Raw genomic sequence first — 11,277 nt, 5'->3', positions numbered from 1 at the left:
ATTTTAATTTTTGAAATAGGAATATAAAAATTAAATGATTTATATTTAATAACTCCGAAAACTAAAATGAGTTTTCTTATTTTAAAAATTAAATTTATTAATACTAATTATTACTTCCAGAATTAAGTTTATATTTTATATAAAAAAAATAAAGGGTTCGTAATAAAATAGTACTATGAATAATTTAAACTGAAAATAGAGTAGTGAACATTTTTAAAGTAATTATGTGGCCATGCCGACAGCGTGGGCGTGGGTCCATTTTTGCCTGCTTTAAATTTGGCGTTGTACTGTCTCGTGTCCCTAGACCGCACCCAACTCACACGCTTCGGCGGCTACGCTCGTGTTAATTATTATACTCCGGTACCCCTTGTTTTCTTAAAGGAAAATGCTTATTTGAATGAGATGCTTTACGTAGAGATGCACGAATTCTTTGTATTGCACCAAAGCAAGTTTTACAGCTTTTTTAATTAAAAATTATTTATAATAAAAGTATTGCTCCACGTTATAAGTTTTTTGTTCCTAACAAATAGCATTGCTATTTCATAAATGGTTTTTTCATTTGCTTAAATACATTTTTTCTTATAATTTATTTTTTTTTTTAAATTATTTTAGTCTTATAAAATGTTATTGTTTTATTTTTTGTCCTTAAAGTATTTTAAATAGTAAAAAAATATTATTTAAAATAATTTAAAGACAAAGAACGAAATAATCAAATTTTACAAAGATTAAAATAAAAAATGCATATACAAAAATAAAAATAAAAACACTAAATTAGATGAACAAAAAGACATATTTAAATTTTTTTAATTATTTCTTCTATTATTGGTAGTAATTTTAAATTCTTTAAAAAAGTATAAATTTTAAATGATTTTTTTATCATGTGAAAGTTTGCACAGGTTAAATAGCATTAATTATTTACTTTTACTAATCAACTTTAATGGTTCACTATTTACATATTTACGTTTTCTTGAGAGAAATTATTTTTCTCTCCTATTTATTTCATAGACCCAACTCATATCTTTACAATTTCTATAAATAAAAAACATTTAAGTCTTAAAAACAAATAAGAACTCCTAATCATTTTTATTAGATGTAAATAAATATAAATGATAGAATTTATATTTTATAAGCTATCAAATCATGATTAGTTTTTGTGCATTTGAAGTTTTCAGACAATACACTTATAAGATGATCTGATATAGTATTTAAGTAGTGTATTTAAGAATTTTATTTAGTATTCTTTGTATGCGATTCTTTTGTATAGATAATATTCTTCTAAGATCTATCAAAATCCTATAAAGAATAAATGAAATTCATAATCTTGAAGACGTTGATCCTTAGAAAAGGGCACTATTTGTTGTTTGTAGACCTACTATGATGAAAGAAGCGACTTTCTTACTAGAGTACAAGACACGCTATCTTAATCTCTTCCTTTGTTGGTCGTAGTCACGCTTAAGCCACTACTAGAAAACATTCATTCTACATCGGTTAAACACAGGGTTACTACATCGATCTACGACCGTTGTCATAGTCGATGTCGTTAAAAGTTGTCCCCTATTCTACGACGATCGCAAAGACCATCTTAGAAGGCGGAGTATTCAACGCCAGTGTCTCGACAACCGTCTTAGATATGTCTTCATTCTATGTCGGTCCTTTACGCATGACCGATGTAGAATGCAACACATTCTACGACGGTCACGTGACAAGGATCATCTTAAAATGCGTTGCATTCTACATCGGTCACGGCAAAACCGGCATAGAATGTTAATTTTTTTTTTGCATTCTACATTGGTCACGTCATAACCGGCGTAAGATGTATTTTTTTTCTTTTTTTTGGAATACGAGGTTTTTTTTTGCTTTTTTTGAAGCTGCAAAGTACAATATGAAAACATATTAAAATGAATTCATATAATTCCAAAGGCATATACCCAAACATGTTGTTTTGGTTAACCACTTATATATAATTGGAAAGACACAAATAAAAAATCATATACACACCACATATGCACAATAATATTGCATTGCAGAACAATGATTCCAAATGCATTTTGAAATTTGAAAGATGCTCCTATATGAAGAACAATAAGAGAAATAGATACTACATATTCATTTGATGCATATGTTAGAAAATTGTCACTTCCATGCTTCTTAATTAGAGAGAATGAGAGGGAGACAATCCATGGAGAGATGAATATTCGAAATAGAAGACATGAATATTTTTCTCCAGGTGATGTCCTTTCCTTCTGACTAATAATCCCACTATGCCAAGCCTGTTGCCTTTCTAATAAGCTTGAATCACTCAAAGGAGTCTGAGGATGTGTACCTTGATCTATATCAGTGTTCAATAAAACCTTTCTGCTTGACCCGCTATCATTGCTGGACCTTGAACTATTACACACACATTTAGCCATACAAGTTGTTAAGGATGACTTTGATGAAGACCAGTCACTGATAGAGCTAGCAGGTGAAATACTAGAAGAAAGCTTTGTGGCTGACATCAAGCTTGAAAGACTAGAAATGTCAGGTTCAACTTTATTTCTTGAAGCAATTCTTGAAGGTGTTTTGACAACTGAGAAACATGAGGTTGTCTTATAACTTCTTTTTAAGTAACTAAAAGAAGATTTACCAATATTGTCAGATAAATTGTTACCGGAAGATGTGGAAGTCACTGATCTAGTCGTGGTTGATACTGTTGGACCAAAAGGTCATTTGGATTGTAGTGTTGGCTTATGCATAGAACGTTGAGAACCTTGAAGAATAGATGCTTTTGCCACTGAACTGACTCTATCTGAAGAGGTCAAAGGAAAATAAAAGTTAACTACAATTCAAAAAATGGAAACCATTATGCCAAAATGAGAAGTGGAAAAATGCTAAAGCAAGTTGTAACCACCAACTATTTGTTTTGCCTTGTCCCTTTCACTTTTGACATGTAGATTGCCAAGTGAATCTCTCTTGGATGGAAGAGTGGAACTTAAACTACACCTAACTGGTACCTTTGATTACTTTAAAATAGATGACTCTCTCCTTGTAGCCACAGGCTTCTTCAAAATAAGAAATATAATCATTTAATCAATCAAAATTTCACTGAACAAGGTTGAGTGCTTTTGCCCTCTTTGCCAATCATTAGCAAGCAAAATTAGAAAAGCCACTAGTTCTCTTTAGTGGTTTTACTTAGTTGCATACTGTGGAATTTGTGGGGAAATAGGATTATTCTTCTTTGTCATTTTCCCAAACCCTTGCATGCCAGCACTTGGATTCTTAGAAGCAGGTGGGACCTTCATCTAATGGCAATACAAAGTTATTAGAAAGTTTTTATTTTAATTTGTGTGTGTGTGTGGGGGGGGGGGGGGGGGGGTGGGTGGGTTACAAAATGTAGTTATGGGAGGTAAACATTGTGCCCCTATTCACCCCCGTGCTCCAGTAGAAATCCTTCCCACTTCTCATAGGAAATGGAAATCTCCATTTCTCATAGCAAATTTCCTTTATACAAGAAACCATAGAAATGAAGAGGATCTTTACTCACCATGCACATTTCTCTGCGGTACCTATGTCCCAAATTGATAATAAGTGCCTCTGAGATGGGATAACTTCGGGGACACATACTACACCCACAAAGTCTTGGTACAGCTGAACCAAACCCACTTTCATGTATCTTACCAGACCTTCTACATGATTAATTTTCCATTTCATTTCTTCTTTTCTACCTTGCTTATGCTCGGTTTATGTATGATTTTGATAAAGACTGGTGGATATAGTGGAGACATGATTCCTACAATACACTGCTTTCCATATTGTATCAAGTTGTCTATTTCCACTGATTTTAGGTTAATTTGTTTCTCTACAAATTTAGTTGTTGAACTTTGTTACCTACAAGTACGATTTACTATGAAAAAGGTAACTAAAGGGAATGTAACAATAAAGTTATAGGGCCTTCGAGGTCAATGATTCCTTTCGAAGTATGTGGGAGAGATACTGTCATGTTGTTTCAACAAATGTGCATGCCCTCTAAACACTTTGAAACACACATTCACCCTGACCACTCATCGAAATATTGTCTTTTCTTATCTAAACAAAAGTTTCATATGCCTTTCTCCCTGTAACAATAAAAATTAGGATTTACTTTGTTAGTTTTAAACTTTATATTTATTTTTCCCTAAGGTTCCATGAAAATACTACTGCAATCTCACCTTGCAGCTCTTTCACTAAGAGATTAAATTGAAAGTTCAATCAATGAAGGATTAATTAATTTGCTCTAAAGAGGAGCTTTAGTTGGAGCATGTAATCGTTCAAGAATAACTGGATCATCCTTCATAATACAAATTGAAAAACCTAACAGCAAATGAAATAATGCGAATTAGAACTACATAATGATTCACAAAACAAGTCATAAATGACCCTGTATAAACTCTATCAATAGCCAATCCATGTTCTACCTGTAACTTTGGAACTATTTTTCCAACTGTAATCATTACTTCCATTGTACGAGTACCACCTAACTTGCATATCAAAGAATGGTTGTATAGACAAAATTGTTTTGAACTACTGTATAGACAAAATTTAAATTTGACATATCTAGCTAAACTTAAATAATTTTATGTCTTTTGGATAAGAAAGAATGGTTGTATATTTGATAAATTTTGCTCTATCAGAAGGTAGTATATGACATACCTTATTGTCTTTTTGTTAGACAAACTTTGAAAGGGACGACCATATATAGTGTGGCTAATGCAGACCTGCATACAATTAGTGTTGCACAACAAAAACACTGATCCTATATGGGGACCAATACAAAACGCAACCCCAAAGCAATGCACAATGAATAACATAAAGAAGTAAAATTTAGAGACAGTTATATAACGATGTCGAATTAAAAGTCATGACCACAAATAATCATGAAACTTAAACAATGCAAATTTTACGTTAGAAACAATAATGTTCCTATGTCATCCAAATTTGTCTAATTTACATCCATCTTTCCAACTTGTAGAAAATAGGCTGGCCATTTCTTGCGTAGTGTCGTCATGGTGTCACTGTCTAATGGTGTTCCATTAGAAAAGCACTACAAATTTGAAAAAACTATATAAGGTTACTACATGAAGCATTGAGGTACGATTTCATACTCCACAAATTCATTAGTTAGTGTAATAGTATGCATACCTTGTTCCATTCATTCTTCAAACCGCTGGTGACGATGCACCACATCCAATGCATCACATAATATCCACACTCATAGGCTCCGGCTTGTACATGACTCTACATGCAATATGAAAATACCCAATTAAGTTTGGTCATTTTTTGTTACACATGATAGTTATTTAAAATTTCCATAAATACAGGGATTACAACATACCTTTGGTTCAATCCATTAAGGTGGAAGTCCATTCTCCTTGCCTTGTAAAGTAATGGATATTTTCTTCATTGCACTAAGTTTGAAAATAACAAAAAACGTATATAACATGTAATCTTTTGACTGCTAAGCTACAACTGATGACCAATGCTAAATTTTACAAGCTTCCCAAGTACCTGTTAATTGCAGCCTTAATATGAACATCAGGCTTTCTCCGTACAGAACAAAACCATACTACAACATTCTATCGTGGACACAATACAAGAAGTTGCCAATGTGCCCTGAAGTCAACAAAATCAAATCATCCATCAAATAAATGCAAACACATTCATAACAGCCACATCAATTGACTTATTGATTCAAGTAAGGTCCTAAGTAGACTTCTCGATATGATTCCTTGACCCACGTTTTTATGTACTGTTCACATTCTTGACGCGTGTCCTTTGTGCAACATATAGACTGGGGCTCAAGGAAACCATAAACTGGAGCAAAACCTATGCTTGTACTCCAATCATTCATAAACCTTTTTGAAAGACGGTAAACAATATTGTTAGCCAAATATAGAGTGGACAATTAATTATGACTTACATTACGATATAGAATTTACTTACATCATCCACAACTGTAGTATAGATATGTTCAAACATTTGTCACCTAACATGATTTCAGTTACATCTACATGTGTGATGAAAAAACCATTTGTGGAATTAGGTATCCCAAATTTCGCCTTATCCCATGACAACTCCATTGACTTTTGGTAAACGACATACAACTTCTTAACCAACTCTCCCAGGGGATCAATTGTGGCCACAACATTGGCCCTATCTGGCTGTTCAACAGACTTCAGTGGAGGCTTATTGGATACCAACACCACTTATCATAACACCAATTAGTGTACATGTAAAGATGCTGGACAAAAAATACAAGGGATTCATAGGGGAAAAAATAACCTCATCAGTTACTTTTCTAACAAGATGTCTGGGTCATGCGATGAATGTGCCAATGGCCTGGTTCAGATACCGAACCTCTGATGCAGGAAAAGGGACCTCAGCGTCAGGGTGGTAATATGTGACAACATTCACCCTAACAACGTCATCTGCATAACGAACATTGTGTATGGTGGATGAATTGTTGTACATTTTTCCCAAGGCCACTAGCAAAGTAATTTCATCTTCAACTTTGAACAACCCCATTAGATCCACATCAACATCATAAGGCTCTTTAGGTAATCCTTGTGCCTCAGGTGCAGCACAGCTACCCTTTGTGGTCACACGTGCAACTAAAGCTTGCATTTTTGGCGGCTCAATGGGGGCTGACTGATGTGATGCAATATGAGATAACTCTATTTTAAGTGCTTGTTTTAACTCTTGCTTCATTATCTCCAAATTGCGGTTGTGTTGTTCTTCAATTGCCCTCCTCCAAGCCTCTTGTTGCTGCTTATGTTCTTCTTCCACCTCCTTTCTTATCTCATCCTTAATTCCATCGATGATTTCAGCTAGCTGTTGTTGGCTGATTGGTGGTGAGGACGTGGTAGAAGCACATGACGCTTGGCCAAAGTATTGGCTTATTGTGACACCTGTCCTTGCAACATGAACACGTCCTGGATGCTCAGGTCAGCCTATGGCCGTGTTCAGTATGTCCTGACGCCCATGCGGAACAAAGCTTCCCTACGTAGCCTGTTCCTCTAATGAATCCTGCATGCATATATATTTGTTGAATTTCAATAAAATCAAGTTGAGTGTTAGCTAACGATTATTTGACAATCATTGTAAGCAATGCAGAATGAACTCACAATTTTGTCTGCAATTTGTTGTGCCGCTTTAGAGGTCATTTGGCCAAAACACTTTGTGCGGACCATCTTCCACTTAAGGTGTCTCGACACTGGGGATAGAGGGTCGAGGTTGAGTGTTGGGTTTTCAGTAAACTCATCTTGCTGATCTCGACGCTTCCTCTTCTCATCCATAAGTTTGTTCTCAAGAAGTTCATAACCCCCACGAGACAGTACGTGGGGGAAGTCATTGAATTTCTGAATTTCCTGCACCTTCTTCCGTATACCCTAAAAAAAACAAGCTTGTAGTAATATATATATACACTAGTTAGAATCCATTATCGAATATAAGGCAACTACCACAAACCTGCCAATTAGGGGTTTGGCGGCTTTTTGCAAATTTGGCCCATGTTGCTGGATGAAGACTATACTTCACCGTAGGATCAGATATTTGCTTACCTTCATTGCCAGCATAGATAAATTTAGAAGTGAATGACGACTTAAATTGGCTCCATCTAGTTGCGATTGTTGACATCACCTTTTTTTTTTTGCATCCTTACATTCAGGGATGTCAAATTTGCGTTGCACAACAAAAGGTGTTATGTAACAGTAAGTAAATGATTCCTTTAAAACTAACTTAAAAACAAAATCACAAGCATACGTGAATTTATAACCACTTACCAAAATATCTTCCCATATTAGGTTCTTTAGATCGTTTGGGACAACATTCCAATTCGCGTGGACAATAAGAATTTTTTCCCTTGTGACAACCCCTAAATAACTGTGAAATTTCTCTTTATAAGGCCCCGAGCCTCTACCTGTAGCAGGATTGATGTTCACAACTGGTGTTGGGTTATTTAAGCTTCTAGTAGTCAGCCTTCTGAGCCGGGTGGATCGTCTAGTCCTTTTTGAAGTAACCTTAAGAGGGTTTTCTAAATGTGGCGGGGACGTTGGGGGTGTTGCCATCACGCTGCGGAAAATAACAAAATTGAGTTAAGACAAATTCAATTATGTAATAGGGTGCATGAAGTTGAAAAAATAACTTAGGAATTTATGCATCACAAATAAAACACAGTTACGTAATACGTATATGGTTGTGCTTACACAATTACGTAGGAATGTTCTCCCATAAACCCTCATCATGATTAGTATGATTTACATATACATCATCCTCTTATTTTTCATCAATAGTTGAAGGCATGTCTTTGGAGAAAGGCGACATGTCAGGTGCATCAAGTGTTGAACCATCAATATGGTGATCGGTAGAAATTGTTCTCCCTTGCAAAACCACTGCCCATTTAGAGTCGCAGGGATCTTCTACATAAAACACTTGTCAAGCTTGCGCTGCCATTATGAATGGGTCGTCCTTGTAACCTACCTTTTTAAGGTCTACTAAAGTAAATCCCATTTTGTCTTTACACACACTTGTATTTCCATTGACCCACTTACATTTGAAGAAAGGTACTCTAAATTCACCATAATCAAGTTCCCAAATATCTTCAATGACTCCATAGTAAGGCATGCATGCTTCAATGGGGTTATTGTCAGAAGCACTAGAAAAGTAATGTGATTCACCATCCACACTGACCTCGCCTTTCTGCACACTACTTTTATCATCCTGGGACTTTGTGTAGAAAGAATAATGATTGATATCATACCCCTTCCAAGTTGGAACATTAAAATTTGGACCGACAGCTAGCAATCTAAATATCTTGGAAGCACTGTGATTGGTGAAGATTGTTTGTCTAAACCATTGTATGAAAGTTCTATTATGCTCTTGCAACAACCTCATCATGTTCATTTTCGGGTGAATACAACTAACATGTTGTTTGTGAGCATCTATGAAGGGATGACCTCTACTGTGTTGTGTAATACGTATAGATGAGCTTGAGACAGCTGTTGGCGATCCATGGTTACAACATTGAACCCTTGTGTGCCCCTACCTTCAACGATGTTGTCATGACGACTTTCAGGAACGCCCACAGGTGTAGCGGTGTGTATATATTCTGAACAGAACTCAATAGTTTCCTTAGCAACGTATCTTTCAACAATGCTAGCCTCTGGGCGATATTGATTTTTTGTATATCCTTTCAAGACCATCATGTAACGTTCAACAGGATACATCCAGCGTAAAAATACGGGTCCACACAACTGAATCTCATGCACAAGATGAACAATTAAGTGAACCATGATGTCAAAAAACGATGGAGGAAAATACATTTCTAATTCACACAGGATAATGGCTGCCTGATTCTCCAAATCATCCAATTGTTTTGGGTCAATCACCTTGCTATAGATAGCATTAAAGAAAAAACACAATCGGGTTATCGTAACCCTAACTTTCTCAGGCAATATACCACGAACAGCCACTGGCAACAGTTATTGCATTAACACATGACAATCATGAGATTTCAACCCAACCAACTTTAAATCACTAATTGACACAAGGCTCTTGATATTGGAAGAGTATCATTGTGGGACTTTCACATTTTTCAGACAATGACAAAAATGTTTTTTCTCCTTGGTTGACATTGTGTAACATGCTGGGGGCAAATATGTTCGCCGACCTTGAGGCTGGGGATGCAGCTGCTGTCGTATACCCATGTCGACCAAATCCTGACGACATTTGAGACCATCCTTTGTCTTGCCTTTGATGTTAAAAAGGGTGCCAATTAAACTATCACAGACATTCGTCTCAACATGCATTACATCGAGACAGTGTCGAACATGTAGCTTGGTCCAATAAGGAAGATCAAAGAATACCGACCTTTTCTTCCAAATGTTCTTTTCAGCATGATCCTTCCTTTGTGTCGGGTAACGGTTTCGAGGCACCATGTCTTTGACCCGATCATACACTTCATGGTCGGCTAACGGTTTCGAGGCACCTTCAGTCTCATGGGTTCCATTAAATGTTTTCTTCAATCGTTGATACGGGTGATAATGTTTTAAAAACTTGTGATGCCTTGTATATACTGTCTTCTTGCAATGTTTAAGCTGCATGAAACTCGTCTTTTTCTCACAAATTGGACATGCTTGGTGTCCTTTGACACTGTAGCTGCTCAAATTATCATAAGTTGGAAAGTCATTAACGGTGCAAAATATCATCGCACGTAACTTGAAGGTTTGTCCAACACTCGCATCAAACACATCAACCCCATCTACCCACAACTTGCGCAAGTCTTCAATCAATGGAGTCAGATACACATCAATATTGTTCCCTGGCTGTCTTGGACCCGCTATCATCATACATAACATCATGTATTTGCGCTTCATGCACAACCAAGGAGGAAGGTTGTAAATCATTAGCATGACAGGCAATGAACTATGACTAGTGCTCAAGTTACCAAATGGATTCATGCCATCTGAAGCAAGAGAAAGTCGTAGGTTTCTTGGTTCCTCTCCAAATTCAGGATAAAAGTGATCAATGGTCTTGCATTGTGGAGAATCAGCAACATGTCGGAGTAACCCATCATTTATTCTGCCAAAAACATGTCATTTAAGGTTTGACGAGTCGTCTGCACTAGCAAACAATCGCTTAAACCTTGGTATAATGGGAAGGTACCAACAAACCTTTGTTGGATGATTGTTGTTTGTGCCTACATCATAATTGTTTTCCCCGTCGTTCACCTTGTATCGTGATACCCCACATGTTGGGCAATTCCGCAAACTCATTTCTGTAGAGTATACAATCATTACGAGAAGCATGAATTTTCTGGTACTCTATACCCACCGGACATAATATCTTCTTTGCCTCGTATTGACTTTTGGGTAACATGTTTTCGTTAGGTAGCATATTCTTCAATAACACAAGCAACTCTGTCAGACTTTTGTCACTCCATCCAAATATGGCCTTCAAGTTCACCAAAGCTAGCACCGCAGATAACCGAGTATAGGTTGTGCACCCCAAGTACAATGGGAGCTTTGAATCTGTTTGTAATTCTTCATAATAGGGTTCATGAGCATGCAAAAAACCCTCTTGCCCAAGATCGCGTATCATGTCTTACATTCGATCTCCGGTTTGGACATGTTGTGATTCAGTATCGGCAGTTGTTGACATGTCTGGCAATTCACCGTGCCATATCCAATTTGTATAACTCCGACTGAAGCCATCACAAATAAGATGTGATCCAATGTCATCTATTGACCGATGCCTTCCATTGAC

The sequence above is a fragment of the Glycine soja genome, chromosome 13 (assembly GCF_004193775.1).
Source record: "Glycine soja cultivar W05 chromosome 13, ASM419377v2, whole genome shotgun sequence".
In the NCBI taxonomy this organism is placed as follows: Eukaryota; Viridiplantae; Streptophyta; class Magnoliopsida; order Fabales; family Fabaceae; genus Glycine; species Glycine soja.
Note: the sequence above shows the minus strand (reverse complement) of the source record.